This window comes from Phyllobates terribilis, unplaced genomic scaffold (assembly GCF_046119375.1).
Source record: "Phyllobates terribilis strain yellow unplaced genomic scaffold, ASM4611937v1 Scaffold_4__5_contigs__length_816908805, whole genome shotgun sequence".
Taxonomy (NCBI): Eukaryota; Metazoa; Chordata; class Amphibia; order Anura; family Dendrobatidae; genus Phyllobates; species Phyllobates terribilis.
The window spans coordinates 479,139,513-479,159,403 of record NW_027362764.1 but is presented as its reverse complement, the minus strand read 5'-3'; the positions used below and the strand labels follow the sequence as shown (position 1 = coordinate 479,159,403).

Genomic DNA, 19,891 nt, shown 5'->3' with positions numbered 1-19,891 from the left:
TGCAGGGTAGATAACCCAGTGACGTCATATGCAAGCGCACGTCGCCCCATTGGTGGATGGGCGAGGCCACCAGGCATAGGGACATATTTTATCAGCCACTGTACCACCATCACACACCTCAGTAAATGGAGATACACTGCTTGAACAATCACGTTCAGTTATTCTTGTACTAGTTCTGAGCCAGCAGATTAGACCACAGGCAAGAATTGGCCTGCTTTACAATGGGTGCCAGACATAAGTAGTATCTTTGTAGAAAATGCTTGAGTAAGGATACAAGGAGAGAAAAACAGAAAGGACACTATTGGAGGTGTTTACTATAGGCCACCTGGGCAGACTGAAGATATGGAAGAACGACATAGTGATCATGGGAGATTTTAACTATCCAGATATTTATTGGGAATCTCTCTCAGGCAAAAGTAATGGGTCCAGAAAATTCTTATCCGCTCTCTTGCTGACAAACTTTATCTTTCAAAAGTTAGAAGAGAGAACAAGAGGATCTGCCATCTTGGACCTAATTTTTACTAACAAGGAGGAAATGGTTGCGGAAGTAAAGGTGTCTGGGAATTTAGGAGGCAGCGATCATGCTATCCTTGAATTTTGGATTACAGACTCAGACTTTAAGGTTGGACTTCAGAAAAGGCAGATTTTAATGAACTCAGAGAGATGGTAGGAAAGGTCCAATGGCTGGATGTTCTAAAGGACAGAAATGTCCCATAAGAAAGGGTGAGTAACAATCCCAAAAAGAAGGAGGAATTAGAAATATATAAAGAGACCAGGATGAATGAACACAGAGCTTAGACGCTTGCTAAAAAGGAAAAAATAAATGTACATCAAATGGAAAGAAGGGGAGCATATCTAAAGAAGAATATTATGCTATCTGTAGGGAATGCAGGGCAAGCATTAGAAGAGCTAAAACCAGTAATGAAGTGAGGCGTGAGGCTTGCAAGGGAGACCAAAAGCAATAAAAAAGGATTTGGGGGGCATGTCAAAAGCAAAAGAAAAGTCAAAGATGCTATAGGATTTTTACAGGATGAAAAGGATAGGGTGGTCAAAAATGATGATATTTTACATCTGTGCTCTTTAAGAAAGCTAATATAACATCAACTGATTTTCACTGTGCTATCGAAGGAAGAAAAGAATCCACACTATCTATAAACAGAGCGGTACAGAGGGAACACTTAACTAATTTAAATTAATTTAAATCTCCTGGTCCAGATGAATTACATCCTAGGGTACTGAAAGACATAGCAGAGGAAATTGCAGAACCACTAGCCAGAATCTTTGAAAATTCTTAGAGAACAGGAGAAGCCCCAAAAGATTGGAGAACGGCAAAAGTTCTCCCTATTTTGAAAAAAGGAAAGAAGATGGAGCCAGGAAATTACAGGTCAGTGAGCCTTACTTCTATACCAGGAAAGATCTTTGAACAAATTATTAAACAGCATGTATGTAAGCAGATATGAGCAAACCTTTCAAGGTTCAGTTCGGCGAACTTCCCGATGTTCGCAGAACATATCCGAACTCCATTGAATTCGGTGGGAGGCAAAACCAAAAGTATAGGCAATACCTTCAGGGGGGCCCAAAAGCTGCCAAAACAGTTCAAATTAGGGTTAGACAACAGGAAAAGTGGCATGAATTGACCCACAGTAGAAATATTATAATGGCACAGCAGCAGTCAGGCATGAGCCATGCATGAGGTATCCGGGTCTGGGCCAGCATTTACAGCATTGAATTTAATTTTAAATTAAGACAAGGTGGGTGAGGGACCAGTGTATGCCTGCTGTGCTGGGAGCCCTGATACCTCATGCAACAACTAAAACTGCTTTTCTGCTCAGCTACACTTAGTTGGCACAAACATCAGTTTCATAGACTACTATTGGTAGAAAAAATTCTGGATAGCAACACAGGTAGTTGACTAATCAATTGACCCACAGTAGAAATTTCATAGCAGTCAGCCAACGGCCATGCATGAAGTATCAGGGTCTGGGCCAGCATTTACAGCTTTGAATTTACCTTCAAATTAAACTGTGGGTGAGGGACCGGTGTAAGCCTGCTGTACTGGGAACCTGATACCTCATGCAACAGATCAAACATGCTTTTCTAGAAAAATTTAAGGACAGCAACACAGGTAGTTGACTGAAAGTAAGTGCAGGCCTGCCGGTCAGGGAGCCTTGCTGCTACAGACAAAACACACAAAGGAAACCCAACTTGGAGTCTCCACATTTCCAAAAATTATTGCCACACATCACTAAAGTGGCATTAATTTCACCAGAGTACAAATAGTATAATGGGGCTCTGACACCTCTTCCACCACAGGAATCCCACCAGATTGAGACCAAACTTGGAGTCTCCACATTTCAAAAAATTGTTAGTAACATCAGCAGGCACAGAAGAAATGACAAAGGTGTCATAGCCTTCAATAACGCAAGATCAATGCAGCACACTAAAAAGTACACCATCGCCTAGTCTGCCCAGTCTGCGATTGGGGTGCAAAAGTCATTGGAGATCCATGACTTGTTCATCTTGAGGAAAGTAAGGCAGTCTACATTTTCAGAGGACAGCCAGATGTGCTTATCCGTCAGGACATCACCAGAAGCGTTGAAGACACGTTTTGAGAGAACGCTGGCTGCCGGGCATGACAAAACCTCCAAGGCGTGACAGGCAAGCTCAGGCCACTCTTCCATTTTTGAAGACCAAAATGCAAAAGGGTCCAACCCCCCCCCCCCCGATGGCATTGAAATTGTGCTTGAGATACTCCTGCACTATTCTCTCCAGTCGTTCACTACGTGTCAGACTTGTACTCTGTTCTGCTGGTGCACAGGCTGGTCTACAAAATGTGTAAAACTACTCACAGAAATTGCTTCTGTCACTTACACTGCTGTTGGTGCTAAAGTTTCTGCGTTGACGACTCGACGTTCCCGGGGATGGAAGTCTAGAACAGCAATGCACACTGTGTGCCTCACTGCTGTCTTGGGGAAAACCACTCTTAAGATTGTCTACAAGCGTGTTTCGATACTCCACCATGCATGTGTCCCTTTCCAAGGAAGGAAGCATATGGCAAAATTTAGTCTTGCACCGTGGATCTAACAGAGTGGCAACCCAGTAGTCAGCACTATTTCTAACCATAATAATATGGGCATCATGTTGCAGATAGTGCAGCAAGAAGGTGCTCATGTGTCAGGCACTTCCATGAGGTCCAAGTCCATGGTGTGCTGGTGGCGTGGTAACACTTGAGCTTGCTTCCTCCATCTCCTCTCACCAACCACGGACAACAGAGAGGGAATCATTATCCTCCTCATCTCCTGACTGTTGCGCCCATCACCTTTTTCTCCTCCTCCTCCATTTGTTCCTCGGCTCCTGAACCTTCACTAACAGTTTGTCTGGTACCATGAGCCCCCCTCGATCGCTATAATCCACTCTCCCATGGCACCCGCCTGCGCGATGACAGTCCGGAACTTAGAGATATTGTTATTCCTTCAGGATCCACCTCTGCTTCCTTCTCTTCACCTGGGACCACTACATCCCCTCGCATACTATTCAAAGTGTGCTCCAGCATGTAGATGACCGGAATAGTGATGCTGATGATGGCAGAGAGATGTCAGCGCTAACCATCTTAGTATCCATTTCAAAACTGTGCAGAAGGGCGCAGAGGTCCTTCATATGTGCAAGCGTGATTTGCACCATGTCCATACTATGTTGGCCCAGGCTATGCAAAATGAGATACTGCACCAGGGCTCGTCACTGCTGCCACAGTCACTGCAAAATGTGCAGAGTGGAATTCCACAGTATCGGTACATCGCTGTAGCGATGCAAGTCGATGACCCGCGGGGTGCGAACGGTGGAAGTGAGCACACAGCGACCGTGCTTTCTGCAGCACCGCATACAGGCCAGCATAGTGGCGGAGAAATTACTGTACCACCAGGATTAGGACGTGAGCCATGCAAGGTACGTGTGTGAGGTTGCCCCTGTGTTGGGCCACCACCAGGTTCGCACCGTTATCGCACACGGCCTTCCCTGGCTCCAGGTTCAGTGGATACAGCCATTGCTCAAACTCGGCCTGGATAGCTGTCCACAACTCTTTAGCTGTGTGACTGCAATCTCAAAGGCATATTAATTTAAACACTGTTTGATTGTGGTGAGCCCTGGCTGCGCGGTACGGAGGTGGGGAGGCAGAATGTCTCATTAAAGCAGAGGTTGAGAGCACAGGTGGAGGCCTTAGAGGAGGTGGGGGAGGCAGAAGCAGTGGCGTAAGTGCTCGATACAGTTGTTTGTCCTGCAAGCCTTGGGGATTCCAAGACTTGTGGAGCAGTCCCTTCCCTGCCTGCCCCTACAGCCACCAGAGTCACCCAGTGCCCAGTCAGTGAGATGTAACGACCTGGCAATGCTTACTCGTCCAGGGGTTTGTGGTGAAATGCACCCTGGCAGTCATAGATTTTTTCAAGGAATGGGTGATGTTGTGTGCAGCATACTTGTGTAGTGCAGTCACAGCTTTCTTAGAGAAGTAATAGCGACTGAGCAACTGGTACTGGGGGACTGCAGCTTTCAGAAACCGTCTGTATCCATGAGGCGGAAAGGCAGCATTTCCATGGCCAACAGATTGGAGCTGGTGAAGTTCAAGCTCTTAGCTTTGTCATGTGTATGAGAAAACAATCTTTTATATGACCACAACTGCGGGACCAAGGGCAGGCTACTTTGCTGAGAGAGGGTGGAATAGGGTGAACACGACAAACTGCTGGACTTTGAGTGAGGTGCAGGCAGAGATGTTATGGTAGATTGAGAAAGATGTAGTCTGCTCGATGAAAGAAAAACAGCAGGTATGTCCATTTCCCTAATGGCTGACAAGCTCTCACTCTCCCCTAATATAGCAGGTAAACAAGTGGAGGTTCAGCGACCAGAGACTTGTGTGAGAACACTTGCCACGGTGACGGATGAGGAAGAAGCAACAGATGCAGTTGATGGGACGGCCAGTGGTTGGCGAGGCCCGCTAGTACGCATTTTAACGCAGTGAGATTTCCAAACTAACGCATGTTGATCACGCATGTGCTGGTTAATGCATGTAGTAGTCAAATTATTGCAATTTTTGCCTCTGAGTGTTTTTTTTTTTTTTTACAAAGTTTGCAGATAATGTGAGTTGGGTCATCCTTTGAGGTCTCAAAAAAGGCCCAGGCTAGGCAACTCTTGCCGCCCCTGCGAACTGTAGACCCGCGATCACTGCTGGCCACAGCCAGAGTTTTGGCTGAGGATGCAGTGCTTGTTGTGGTTACATCACTTTGTGTCTGTGCGTGAAGCCGCAACGTAACCTCCTCGTCTTCCTCCTCCTTTATCTCCTCTGCAGAGCTACTCAGCTGCGTGCCTCTGGGTTCACACCAAGAGGGATCTACAATCTCATCTTCATCGTCTCTGTTCTCCCACTCCTCACCCTGAGAGTCACCCTCCTCCTCTTTTTGTCCTGACAGCACAGCACAGTATGTGTGCGCCTTAGGCATCTGAGTCTCTTCCGGTTCACCTCCACCCCCGGGGATTAACGTCTGGTGATGAGGGTCTGGATTCTGCTCAGTCCCTACTTCATCTGGCCCCGGATCCAACTGAAAAAAATTTTGGGCATTGGTTTAGATGCTTTCCTCCTCTTGAGTCTGTGAATCTTTGGAGCAGACCTCTGATGCCCATGGAATAGGTGTTAACAGCTCTGCAGACTCGCCCATCTGTGATTCCCCACAGTCAGTTGAGCAGTTGGAGAGTTGTGATTCGGGGGGGAAACTAGGGAAATTGGGGTGTCACCTCTGAGAACTGTACGGTGTGTGATGTTAAGGTGGAGGAAGATGAAGTGAGGCCACTTGATGCAGCACTTGCCATCCACTGGAGCACATGCTCTTTCTGGCCCTCATCTACAAGGTGTACCGCTGTGTGGCTGCCAAAGAAAGGGAGTGGAGTAACCCGTCCAGTAACAGAAGTTATGAGTTGTGTTTGGATAGGATGAGACGGTGTTTGTTCAGTAGAGCTAACATTACCACCTACCCCACATACACCTTAAACACCAAGTCTATTGCCCCTTCCACCATGACCTCGCTTTTTCCCCACTCATATTGGATGTACCCTTCCCCCTTTTAACCAGCTGTTTCACAACCCCAGGCCCAGACCTGTTAGTCACCTGCCACTAAATTACCAATTAGTATTTATTTGCTGAGATAGTGTGGCTGGACCACGTTATTAGCACAAAGAATTTAGATTCTGAAATGTGGACTCCTGACTGGAGCAAAAATATTAGCACAAAAGATTTATACGCTGAAATGTGGCCTGGTTTCTGGACCGCTCTATTAGCACAAAGAATTTAGAATCTGAAATGTGAACTCCTGGCTGGAGCACAATATTAGCACAAAATATTTATATGCTGAAATGTGGTCTGCTTTCTGGACCACGCTTATAAGCACAAAGGATTGAAATGCTGGAAGGTTGATTTTACAGTCACACAAAATCCTATCTGAACCAGCTGACTGACAATCAAGCGCCTAGATAACTATTGACAATCCTGTAGCAGCAGTAAAGGAAGTGATGCTCACTCGGTAACTGAGGTAGTGGCCGGACTGGAAGAAGTTCAAGTAGAAGACAAACAGCCGTACTCGCAGGAGATTATGAATACTGTTCTTTTTCAATTTTTAATAGTTTCCAAAAGCAATTCACCACAGTGATTGGTAAAACAAAAACGATGAGTAAAGCGACGGTTTTCAACATTTCAACACGTGCCTGGGTCTTTTTCAAAATCGCAATACTAGGTAAAGTCGTCATCTAATCTGGCTGTAATACTGGTATCCCGAATAGAGCATAAGACCATATGGGAATGGTATGCAAGTTGGCAGTGGTGAACGTAGCAGTCAAAAAATGTATGCCTAACGCCAGATGTAATATGCCTTGCTTGTGCTACCAGGCTACCCAATTTTTTGACAGCTACGTTCACCACTGTCAACTTGCATACCATTCCCCTATGGTCTTATGCCCTATTCAGGATACCAGTATTACAGCAAGATTAGTTGACGACTTAACCTAGTATCACGATTTTGAAAAAGACCCAGGCACGGGTCGAAACATTGGAAAACAGTCGCTTTACTCACCGTTTTTGTTTTACCAATCACTGTGGTGAATTGCTTTTGGAAACTATTAAAATTTAAAAAAGAATGTTATTCATAATCTCCTGCGAGTACGGCAGTTTGTCTTCTACTATCCTGTAGCAGCAGCAGGAGCAGCCTCTCTGCGCTGTTACACTGACAAAATGGCGCCAAAACAAAATGTCCACTCTTTATATGGAGAGGGACATGTGACTTCGGCAGCCAATGACACAAGCCCTTGTGTCTGGACGTTGTGGATAGTTTCTGCACCCTGATGGGATGCTGGAATCTCCACATATTAAGTAAATGGAAAAAAACACAGCCTGACGCTCCTCTGACCTCTTCCCACCCCCTTCCCCTCATCAAACACACCCCCCTGACTTGCTCATTTACTGAACTTTGGCCAAATTTTCCTGATTTTGAGGAAATGCTCGGGGATCTGAACACGAATCCGAATGTGCAATGTTCGTGCCGACTTTGAGATTGGCGAACGTTGGATAAGAATACAGTAATTAACCAGAGCCAGCATGGGTTTGTAGCAAACAAGTCATGCCAGACTAATCTAATTTTCTTCTATGATGGAATCACTAAATTAGTGGATCAGGGAAATGCGGTAGATATAGTACATCTCACTTTATCAAATGCTTTACTGAAGTCATCTCATACTATCCTTATTGAAAAAATGACCAAGTATGGGATTAACAAGGCTACGGTTAGGTGGATTCATAACTGACTCAATGATCATACTCAAAGAGTGGTAATGAATGATTGCACATCCAATTGGAAGAGTGTTTCAAGTGGGGTACCACAAGGCTCTGTCCTGGCCTCAGTGTTGTTCAACATTTTAATAAATGGTCTAGATAAGGGAACTGAAGGTAAACTAATCAAATTTACAGACGATGCAAAGCTAGCAGGGATAGCTAACACTAGAGAAGACAGAGAAAATGATAAAGTATGGCACTCTTGCAGTAACTGATTCAGGTGCACAAGGAGGGTATCCAATCCATATATCATATAGAGCGAGCAGAAAAATTGTCCCTACTGCCGAGGTTACTCGTTCCTGCCCTACACATTCAGATATCTTATTGCTTTGTCTTATTTTCTATAGTGTGAGGTTGCTGCTGCTGCTGCCACTGTCAACAGGCAGTCACACATCCTGACTGTCCATTGTGTCCTATACTATTACTACCGCTCTTAGAACAAGGTAGATAGACCTGAAACTGCACTCAAAAAGGGACAATTTTTTCACTGCTTGTAAAATAGTTTTTTCACTTTCCAAGTAGCAAACCTACTGCTGCTCCCAAAAAGGGATATGTTTTAGCCAGATCCTTAAAAAGGAATTGCTTTTTCATTTTCCAAACATCAAACCAATTGCTGAACCAAAAGAAGGGATAATTTGATGAAAATCTTTTTAAAATGCTGCTGTTTCTTCATTTTCAATACAAGCAGCCTATTGTTACTCTGCCAAAGAGGGATGTTTTTTTGTACCTTATAAAAACTGGTATGGCAGGCATCTGACCCCCAAAAAGCATAACTTTTTTCAGTTTAAAAAGCCCATCTGTGCAGTGTGTTATTTAACAGGCTGTTGCTTATGTTACCATCAGTTACCATCCGTTAACCCATAGCCATGTATATTATGGTCACTTTGACATTACTAAGGCTGTGTTTTTGTTAATGAGCTTGAAAGCTTTGAATATAGCCCTTGGAGGGGACCTCAGAGTTATATATATCTTTTCAGGCAATTGGAGGCTTGGCAATACTTAGCATTTGCAACAATTCTATTCACTGCGTACAGAATTTTTTAGGGAAAAATTTGGTGAGACTAGTAAATTCAAATTACAAAACATTTGCTTATCTCTAATTCTAAACATGAAAACTGTAAATACAGTTTGCGGAAAAGCAAATACAGCTACTGTAAAAGGATAGCACAGCAGGATTAAGGCAAGTTCACATTGTATCACTGCTCTACGTTGAGCAATCCATCATCAAATATGATGGAATGACATTCAAACATGTCCCTTGGCATATCCACTCAGATAAATGAAGCAAACAGAATTTGCGTAGGCAGAGATTTAGTTTAGCTCATGAATTATTTTCATTACCTCTTTTACTTTTCGCTAGACTCACGCATTCAGAAAAGATCATACAGCCATTATACGTACTAGAGAGACAAGAAAAGGAATTTCCATAGATTGTCATGTGAAAGTGATACATCACCCTCATAATAATCATTTTTATTTCTATAGTGCCAACATATTCTTGTCATGCCAGGTGTTAGTGCAACACAGAGGGAAAAGGGAAAGGGAGTCCAGATACTAGGGAAAGGGGGAAGTGGAGACCTCCTAGTCTGGTCTAGCGTCACCCTGTTTCAACCACCGTTGGGTAAATAGCTGGCAGAGTGATAGAAAGCAGAGGGTGGTTATCAATGGAGTAAGCTCAGGGTGTGTCAGGGTTACTAGCAGGGTGCCTCAAGGGTCTGTCTTGGGCCCTATACTATTTAATATATTTATTAATGATCTAGTGGAAGGGTTGCATAGTAAAATAGCAATATTGGCAGATGATACTAAACTTTGTAAAGTAGTTAATACAGATGAGGATAGGGCACAGCTACAGGAGGATTTAGATAAATTGGGGAGTTGGGCCAAAAAATGGCAAATGGGGTTCAATGCCGATAAATGTAAGGTCATGCACATGGGAAAGAAAAACAGCAGTCACTCATTCATATTAAATGTGAAACCGTTGGGGAAATCTGACATGGAGAAGGACCTGGGCGTCTTGGTTAACAGCAAATTAAATTGAAGTGCCCAGTGTCAGGCAGCATCTGCGAAGGCAAATAGAGTCATGGCATGCATCAGAAGAGGAATAGGGGCATATGATGAGAACATTGTTCTTCCTCTGTATAAAGCACTGGTAAGGCCGCACTTAGAATATTGTGCACAGTTCTGGGCTCCAGTGCTCAGGAAAGACATATTGGAGCTAGAGAGGGTACAAAGGAGGGCGACTAAGGTAATAAAGGGAATGGAGGGACTAGAATACCCAGAGAGGTTGTCAAAATTAGGCCTATTTACATTGGAAAAGAGAAGGCTTAGGGGAGACCTCATAAACATGTATAAATACATCAGGGGGCAGTACAGAGATCTCTCCCATGACCTGTTTATACCAAGGATGGTGACAAAGACGAGGGGGCACACTATGCGTCTGGAGGAAAGAAGGTTCCGGCACCAGCATAGAAGGGGATTCTTTCCGGTCAGAGCCGTGAGACTCTGGAACTCTTTGGGAGAGGAAGTGGTGATGTCCAACTCACTTAATGAGTTCAAGAGAGGCCTGGACGCCTTTCTTGAGAACAATAAAATTACATCTTATGCTTAGTGATAGTTAATTAATCCAGGGATTTAATCTGACTGCCAGATTGGAGTCGGGAAGTGAATTTTTCCTCAATGATGTAAATTGGCCTATACCGCATGGGTTTTTTTTGCCTTCCCCTGGATCAACGCTGCGGAATAGCTGCAGTGCACAAGAAATAGGCTGAACTGGATGGACGCTTGTCTTTTTTCGGCCTTGTAAACTATGTAACTATATTGCCTCTTCAGCAATCGCTGCACGCGTGTCTCGCCCTACTTTCCCTGGCATATGGCTACGGCTAGGAATGGGAGGAGATGAGCACTAGTCAACTTCCACTAAATACTATAGACGATATAATCTCCAAATATGCACACGGCCTCAAGCTCCAGAGAGGACGAAGTACTTCTCCTGATAAGCCTCACAAGTAGAAATGAATATAGCCAGCAACTCCCTCTCAGACACACCAGGTATATATACACCCAGGCCAGAGGGCTAAATAGCAGAGGGAGGTAGCCGCTAGGTCCTAAAGACAGCCTCTCATCTAAAAAGCTGTCTGCAATGCCAAACGTAGAGATCTCCTGCAACCAACTGCAGGGCGACTGTCTGTCACCTCTGGCATACCCGTGACAATTCTGCAACACTTTACAAATCAGAGGGTACCTGTACAAACAATATAAGACATTTCTAGAGTAAAACATAATTCAACAGATACCAAGAGGAGTGAGGGCCCTACTCAAGCTTACAATCTATGCGGAAATAGGGAAGACACAACAGGTAAAAAAGTGCTTGTCAATATAATAAAAAGGGGCATTTCAATAACGCTGCATCAACCAGTCCTCAGCCAGTATCTGTATAAATACAGATTCAAAGTGCTTTTAAGAGCATGGAGGGTGAGAAAACATGATAAAAAGGACCAAATTCTGAGGAAAAATTAAGAAAAGGAACAACAGGTGAGGTGATTAGCCTGTCTAAAGAAATGTGTTTTTAGAGCACACTAAAAACTGTGGATACTACGAATTAACTACATAGTGTGGGTTAGTGCATTTCAGAGAACTGGCACAGCATGAGAGAAGTCTTGGAGAAGGGAGTGAGAGGCTTAATTTATACAGTATGTTAATCTTAGGTCATTAGTGGAATGGAGAAAATAGGTAGGGTGGTGGATATAAATAAGGATGGAGATGTAGGGTGGTAAATAACTGTGAAGAGCTTTGTAGCTGAGAGTGATACGTTTTTAGTAGAAAGTCACAATTAAAATGAATCAGGGCAACAGTAAGAGTTTTTGAACTCTGAGGATCTTTAACAGTAATGGGAAGAGAAAGCTGAGGAATAGGCAGCAAATTATGCACTTAAGGAGCAGATTGGTACTAGGAGAACTAAGAGAGAAAGGAATCCTTGAGACTGATGGAACGGAACATATTGAAGAGGAGTTGGTGATCCATAGTGTCATATGCTGCAGAGAGATCCAGAAGAATTAGATTTAGCTATTAGATCATTAGAGACTTTTGTAAGGGCAGTTTCTGTAGAATGTAAAAAGTAGAAACCAGATTGTAAGGGGTCAACAAGAGAGTTATCTGAAAATCAGTGGATTAGACCAAGCTTTGCAGGTGTTTAGAAATGAAGGGGAGGTTAGAGACAAGTCTGTAGTTGGCAGAGCAGTTCTGGTAGAGGGATGAGTTTTTAGTAAAGGATTTATGATGGGGTGTTTAAATGAGGATGTAAAGATACCAGATGAAACAAAGAGGTTAAATATTTTGGTTATGTGGGTAGTTACAGCCGAGGAGAGGGACTGGAGAAGGTGTGAGAGAATAGGGTTACTGGTGCAGGTAATAGGACAAGAAAAAGCAAGGAGCCTGGTAACTTCCTCTTCTGTAACTGGTTCAAAGATGGAAAGTTAACATGCTGAAGTGTGGGAAGAAAGACGATGCATTATATTACGTGTTTGGGAACCAATTTCCTGTCAGATATATTAATTTTTTTCTTTGAAATAAGTGGCCAGATTGACAGTGCTGAGGTGAGGTTGGTCATAGGGGCCTGCACTTTAAGACTGAGGAAGGAGTGAAAAGCGTCAGAGTCCTTTTGGATTGTTTGAAAGTGAGGTGATGAGGGTCGAGAAGTGGGCTTGTTTGGAGAGGTGAAGGGCAGAGTTATACATTTGAGCATAAACATTATTAAAAAAAAATGGTAAAAGATGAAATCTTTAGACAGAAGAGATTTTCTCCACAGATGTTAGACATACCTAGAGTCCTGCAAGAGAAAACATGTTTGCAATGTGTGCCAGGATTGTTGTCATCTGTGCTGGGGTGCTCTGCATGTAGGGTGCGCGGCTTCATTAACCGCTTCACGCCACAACCAATTTCTGTTTTTGCGTTTCCTTTTTTCCTCCCCTTCTTCCCATAGCCATAACTCTTATATTTTTTTGTCCACTGTAAGATGGCAGCCGGACAGGTTTTTAAGGGGAGATATGTATCATCGAGGTTGGTAGCTTCAGTGATGTAAACCCGGGAAAACGGGCTCCAGCACGTATAGTGCTGAGTGAGTTAGTAGGGCGTATCAGGGCCAGGTTTTACGAGCAGTCAAAGAGATGGGTGGGACTGACTGCTCACATATCCCACCTCGGAGGCGTGGTATGGCAGATAAAATGGAGACCAGTTTTCTCATTCAGTGTCTGTGACTGGAGGTGCGGAGACCTCCAGTGTGTCTGCTAAAAGACACTGACCTGAGCAGGCGAACCCGCAATACTGAATGGACTATTTATTTTATGTTTTCACTCTGTGCTGGAAAAGGCTGTCTTTTGGTTTTCTTATGCTGAGCGGTTTATGAAGTTCTAAATAACCTGCCTGGACATTTTAATGAAAGTTTTCCTGTGCCTACCTTAACCGCAGCTGATTGAGTAAAACCCTAGACCACATAGACATATGAGGGCTTTTTTTTTGCGGATGAGTTGTACTTTTGAATGTCTCCATTCATTTTTCCACATATTGTACTAGAAACCGTGAAAAAAATTCCCAGTGAAATTTTGAAAAAAAAACTAAATTCTGACATTGTTTTTTGGGAATTGTTTTTACAGAGTACATTTTGTGGTAAAAATTACCATGCAAAATGATTCTCCTCATCAATATGATTACGACGATACCAAACATGTCCAGATGTTTTTATTATTTTAGTGGTGAAAAAAAAATTAAATGTTTGCTGAACAAAATTTTTGGGGTTGTGTTGCCATTTTCTGAGACCCGTAACATTTTTATTTTTTGTCCTATTAAGGTTATTTTTTGCGGGGCGAGATGACGTTTGTATTAGTACCATTTTAAGAAAGATGTGACCTTTTGTTTGCTTGTCACAGCCTTTTTTGTGGAATTGGGGAGACCAAAAAAACTTCATTTTGGCGTTCTTGAATTTCTTCCATTTACAGTGTTTACCGATCAGGTTAATTGTTTTTATATTTTGACAGGACTTTTCTGAACTCGGCAATACCATATTTGTACACTTTTTTAATATCTTTATTTTCAATGGCGGAAAGGGTGAGTGATTAGAATTTTTTTTTTTTTTTACTTTTTACTGTTACTGTAGCCCCCTAAGGGAACTTGAAGATGCAATCTTCCGATCGCTTGTGCTCTATAAGGCTGTGTGCCCACGATCCGAAGCCGCTACAGGTTTAATAATACAGACTTATACAGCGCAAACCCGCAGCGGCCAGATGTTACAGCATAGTGGATGGGATTTGTAGAAATCCCATGTCCACTGTGCGTCTCCGGCTCACCAGCGGAAACTGACATGCGGCGAGTCTTTCTTTCTCCGGCGGGTCCGCATGTGGGCTTTCCCTATAGACCTAACCTCTATGAGGAAAGTCTGCAGGTGAAGAAAAAAAAAATGCCGCCACTCATTTGAATAGATGAGCGAAAGCCGCCAGCAGCTCTTCCGCAGCATCTGGGCAGATACCCTCAAGTGATGCGACAGCATTGCTGCCTGCATACAGCAGAAATCATGGTCTCCTTTGAAGCCCGGCCACAGGCAGGGTTTCAGGGGAGCTCCGTAATGACATGCATGAGGGTTAACAGCTGATCCCCGGCAGTCATGACAACCCATCGGCGACCCGCGATCATGTCACGGACGCGCCGATGGGCGGAAATAATGACGTGCACGCACGTCGGTATGTGATAAATGCCGCTGTCAGATTGACAGCGGCATTTAACAAGTTAAATAGAGACCTTTGACCTTTTATATTCAGTATACATTTGAATGCATAAATTAGTATTGTAGAGTGAATCTAACAGATGGTATGTGCCACATGTTTACAAAAATAATAACACAAATAAAAAAATACATAAAATGCATAAAAAGAGCCACATCAATAAAATTATTTAAAAAAAAAATAAACATTTTAGTTCATAGTGCTTTCACCATAAGGAATGAGGGAATTAAACTGGAAAATCCAAAAACGCTTTCTTTGGCCAATTTTTTTTTATAAAAATCCTCTCCCCTTCAACTGGGCTTTACTAATTAAATGGCAAAATTTGCTACCTGTAGAATCTTGATGCACTTTTTAAAATGAGCTGACACACTATGATCAAGTTTACCGTTATGTATTTTTTTGCAGTGTTCAGTGATCCTTTTTTAAAGTTTTCCAGTTGAACAGCCGACATATAGTAGCACTCTAAAATATAGATTTATTTATTATTTGTTTTACTCACTTATATTGCCATTGATTTCACAGCGCTTTACAGATATAGTAGGCATCGTTCTCCCCATTGGGGCTCACAATCCAAGCTCCCTACCAGTATGTCTTTGGAGTGTGGGAGGAAACCCATGCAAACCTAAGACTCCAGTGCTGCAAAGCAACAGTGCTAACTACTGAGCCACCATGCAGACTTCAATGTTGTTTTATGCAATGAAATGATTATTATTTTGAGAATTGTTTGAACCTCTCTAACTCACCTCTCCCCCTGTGTGAGCACAACCTACTCACATTGTCTTCCCTCTCCCTTCCAAGTGCATAATCCCCACTCCACAAACTTGCACACACTCGCAGAAATCTCAAACACCTCGATTTAAACTCACTTTCTAAGCTCCTTCTCCCTCTTGCAGACATAGGTTTTCTTACACGACATACCAAAACTAGCACAATCAACAGGCAACCCTGACCCCAACCTGACTATAGAACTGAGGTGGGCTTCCAGGGTTGTTAAGCGCAGAGGGAAGAGATCCCATTCCAACGAGCACTTCATCACATACAAAGTATCCCTCACAAATTTAAAGTCCACACTCACTGCTGTAAAACAAACCCACTTCTGATCTGTCATATCCTCCCTGTCTCTCTCCTCCATCCCTCAGCAACTCTTCCCCCTCCTCTAATCTAAAGACTTTGACTACATCAGAGAATGCTTTAGCCTACAGTCCCTTCTCATAACTACTCAGCCCTCTTCCTCCAAAACCAGTTTCTCTGCCATTACAGAAGATAAACTTTCCTCTACTACTCTCCAGATCACATCTGACCACCTGTGCACTTGACCAGATCCCGCTCCACCTCATCCCAAACCTCACCACAGTCTCCATCCCAACCCTAACCCATCTCTTCAACCTATAACTAACATCTGGTGTCTTTCCCTCATGTTTTAAACATGCCTTGATCACACCCATCCTCAAGAAGACCTCCCTTGACCCATCCTCTGTGTCTAGCTTTCGCCCCATATCACTTTTCCCCTATGGCTCAAAACTGCAGGAAGAGCATGTCCATCTTGAACTGCCCTCCCACCTCTCCTCCTGCTCCCTCTTTGACCGGTTACGTTCTGGCTTACAACTGCTTCATTCAACCAAAAGGGTTCTAACTAAAGTAATCAATGACCTACTAACTGCCAAAGCCAAGCGACACTACTCTGTCCACATCCTCCTGGATCTGTTCTCTCCCTTCCACACAGTGGAACATTCCCTCTTACTACAGATTTTCTCATTCCTTGGTATCAAAGACTTGGTCCTATCTTGAATCTCTTCATACATAACAGACCGGACATTCAGCATCTCCCACTTACACACCACCTCCTCATCTCGCCCCCTATCTGTCAGTGTCCCCCAAGGTTCAGTTCTAGGACTCCTGCTCTTCTCCATATACACTATCGGCCTGGGACAGCTCATAGAGTCCCACGGCTTTCCCACGTGCTTAGATCTTGGCCTAATTTAACTTGTTAAACAATAAATCAACTGAAGACAGACTGGAGTAGGCAATAGAATGGAAATATAAACAAACTTGCTGGCTTACTTGGACAATAAAACTTTGAGGTGAATTAGATAACCTTAGAGTATATCGCAACAGAGACAATAAAATGAAAAAATACCATAATTTAACTCTTGTAAAGGAAAAAGAGAGGATTCAGGCTTTACATGAGTTAACAGAAGAGAAAATTAATATATACCTGTATGAAGAGATGAGAGATGAGTGTTAAGCTACAATCCCACATCCTTGTGACATGTCCGAGTGCTGTCTTAAAATCACTGATCCTAGAGTGGCGTCCGCAAGACTAAGAGCATGTCTTATTCTGATCCAATTTGATGATCAGACTCAGCTTTACGGGAATCTGTGAGACACAGATGCAAATCGGAAGGCTCCTGATTGGCTTCCATTCTGAATCCATGTCTCACAAATCTGCTACTATGTGATAAAATTAGATAAAAACGTGACCTTCCAAGGGTTTTTTATTGGCCTAGATGCAATCACACCTCTGCAGTGAAAATGATAACAAAAGACAAAAAATCAGAAGCAACAAGGATGAAACTAGGATGACACCTGAGAAATAAAATTGGTTTGTTTCTCTTAGATGGTAACACTCACATGGATGTGAATTGATTCATTGACTCTCAATAATGTATCAGTTAAAGACATATGAAACTTGGATGGAATTCTGAAGTACGAAGACATGGACTATTTTTAAAACTGATGTGTGTATGGCTCAATGTGTTGTAAAAGAAAAAACAGGGAAAAATAGGACGTGTCACACGGATGTATGAATGAACCTTAGATTAATAAAGCACAGTTAAGATTTGACTGACTTAAAGTGTACCTATACTTTACATCTTTCTTATATAGTGTATGCCTTTAAACATCATGAAGATAATGGAGAGGTCCAGGACTTAAGACCCCCAACAATCGCTTAAGGCAATGTTTTGAAACACAAAAAGTGCTCAATTTTTCCATGAACGCATGCACAGAGTGGTGTACAGGTTCAAAATTTTCCGTAGAGCTCGTACACTACTCTGTGCATGCATTCATGCAGAAGCTGGGCGCCTTTGGCTCCTGAAATAAGCACTTTGGGACAAGGTTTTAAGCATTTGGTGATGAGAGTTTTAAGGTGTGGTCCACCACTGATATGCAGGACATTTAGGCCACGGGCACACGTTGAGTATTTGGTGAATTTTTTATCTCCAGTATTTGTAAGCCAAAACCAGGAGTGGAACAATCAGAGGAAAAGAATAATAGAAACAAGTCACCACTTCTGCATTTTTCACCCACTCCTGATTTTCGCTCAGAAATACTAGAGGTAAAAAACTCACCAAATACTGAACGTGTGAATGTGGCCTTAGGGTCATACACTGGATAAAAAAAGTTGTAGAGTGGCATGGAAGGTATTTAAAAAGTTATGCATATCATGTTATGGCATATTTGCTAGTATTTGCAAAAAAAATGAGATTGATAGAGGCAACCTCAAAAACCTTCCCCAACCCAAACAGTGAACACGAGTGTTGTTCTAAAAAGAAACACTGTTCCACTAATTGCAGCCAGTTCTGAGCCAATGGCACTGATAAACATATTCACATGTCACAGGGAAGTAAGCAGGATGTGTATTCAATCTGCTTCACCAAGTTTTCCTTGGTGAAGCACTGCGTCATTGATCCTTAACAGTGCCCATTTCTTGGTGCTTCTTCAAAAGAGTCCACCCTGAAACCCCAATCTGCTAATGAAATATTTGTCTGGGAGAGACCTTACTGATGCAATGACCGTGCGTTTTGATGATGTTCTCATTCTTTCCATGGTGTATGACCTTTGACCTGACACTGTCATCCACAACCTCAGCTTTGGCTATTCCTCACTCAATCCCTTCTTCACAGCTGCTTCAATTAAAGACTGTGCTTCAACCTATATCTACTGTTTGGTATAATTGGTTACTCATACACTTGACAGTAATCATACAAAATCCCTGACTTTGTGCAAGTGTACATAAAAAAATTTAGACTGTTTTGAAGGCAAAAGGGTAGTCGCACCAAATATTGATTTTATTTAGGTTTCTATTTTTTACATTGACTTTACATTATGTTAATTGATAAAAAAAAGTATTACAATATTAGCACTTCCATTTTTGAAAGCATATACATATGTATTGTGGGATAGTGAGGAGAATTATATGTGAGGGACAGTATGTATCCCCTAGGATGCGCATAGAACGCGCTGGAATGCATTGCAACCTCAGAAACAGCTGTGTTTGCAGTGAAAAATAAAAATAAAAGTTTGGACTTGGTAAAGCTATTTGACCAAGTCGGATTTAAGAAAACCTGACATGGACTTTTATTTTTGAGTGATCTACAGGATGGTAGTGGGGCGGGTCACTCCCTCCAGCCCGGGTCTTACAACTGGCTCAAGTCCGGGATTCACATTTAAACCTCAGCAAAAGGTTTGGGTGTGTCAGTGTTGGGATTGCTAGCAGCAGAGTAAGAGGCTCTGCACTGCAAACCTGTGTAAAGGCATAACACAGGCAGTGAAGGCAACAGACTGACTCACCCACAAGTGATACGGTGGTGTCGTCTCCCTTGGCGACGGGGTTGTTTTCGTTCATACATTATTGGAGGATCCGGCTGCGATCCGGAGGCTGCCTGTAATTGTGAGTTTTTGCACAATAAAAACTTTAAGTTGGACACTCTTGGGTCATTGTCTGTGAAATCGCACTGTGTGAACACCACCGCACTACAATATATATATATATATATATATATATATATATATATATATATATATATATATATATATATATATATATATATATATAGCTACATACATACACATATATACATACACAGTGGGGAAAAAAGTATTTAGTCAGCCACCAATTGTGTAAGTTCTCCCACTTAAAAAGATGAGAGAGGCCTGTAATTGACATCATAGGTAGACCTCAACTATGAGAGACAAAATGAGAAAACAAATCCTGAAAATCATGTTGTCTGATTTGGAAAGAACTTTTTTTCAAATTTTGGTGGAAAATAAGCATTTGGTCAATTACAAACAAGCAAGATTTCTGGCTCTCACAGACCTGTTATTTCTTCTTTATGAGGCTCCTCTGTCCTGCACTCATTACCTGTAGTACTGGCACCTGTTTGAACTTATCAGTATAAAAGACACCTGCCCGCAACCTCAAACAGTCACACTCCAAACTCCACTATTGTGAAGACCAAAGAGCTGTCGAAAGACATCAGAA

At 42.7% G+C, this 19,891-nt stretch overlaps 1 protein-coding gene across 1 annotated transcript in view; it reads right to left on the bottom strand.

The window, feature by feature from the left end:
- Positions 1 to 19,891, bottom strand: part of FARS2 (phenylalanyl-tRNA synthetase 2, mitochondrial) — a 509,172-nt gene that overhangs the window by 180,060 nt on the left and 309,221 nt on the right.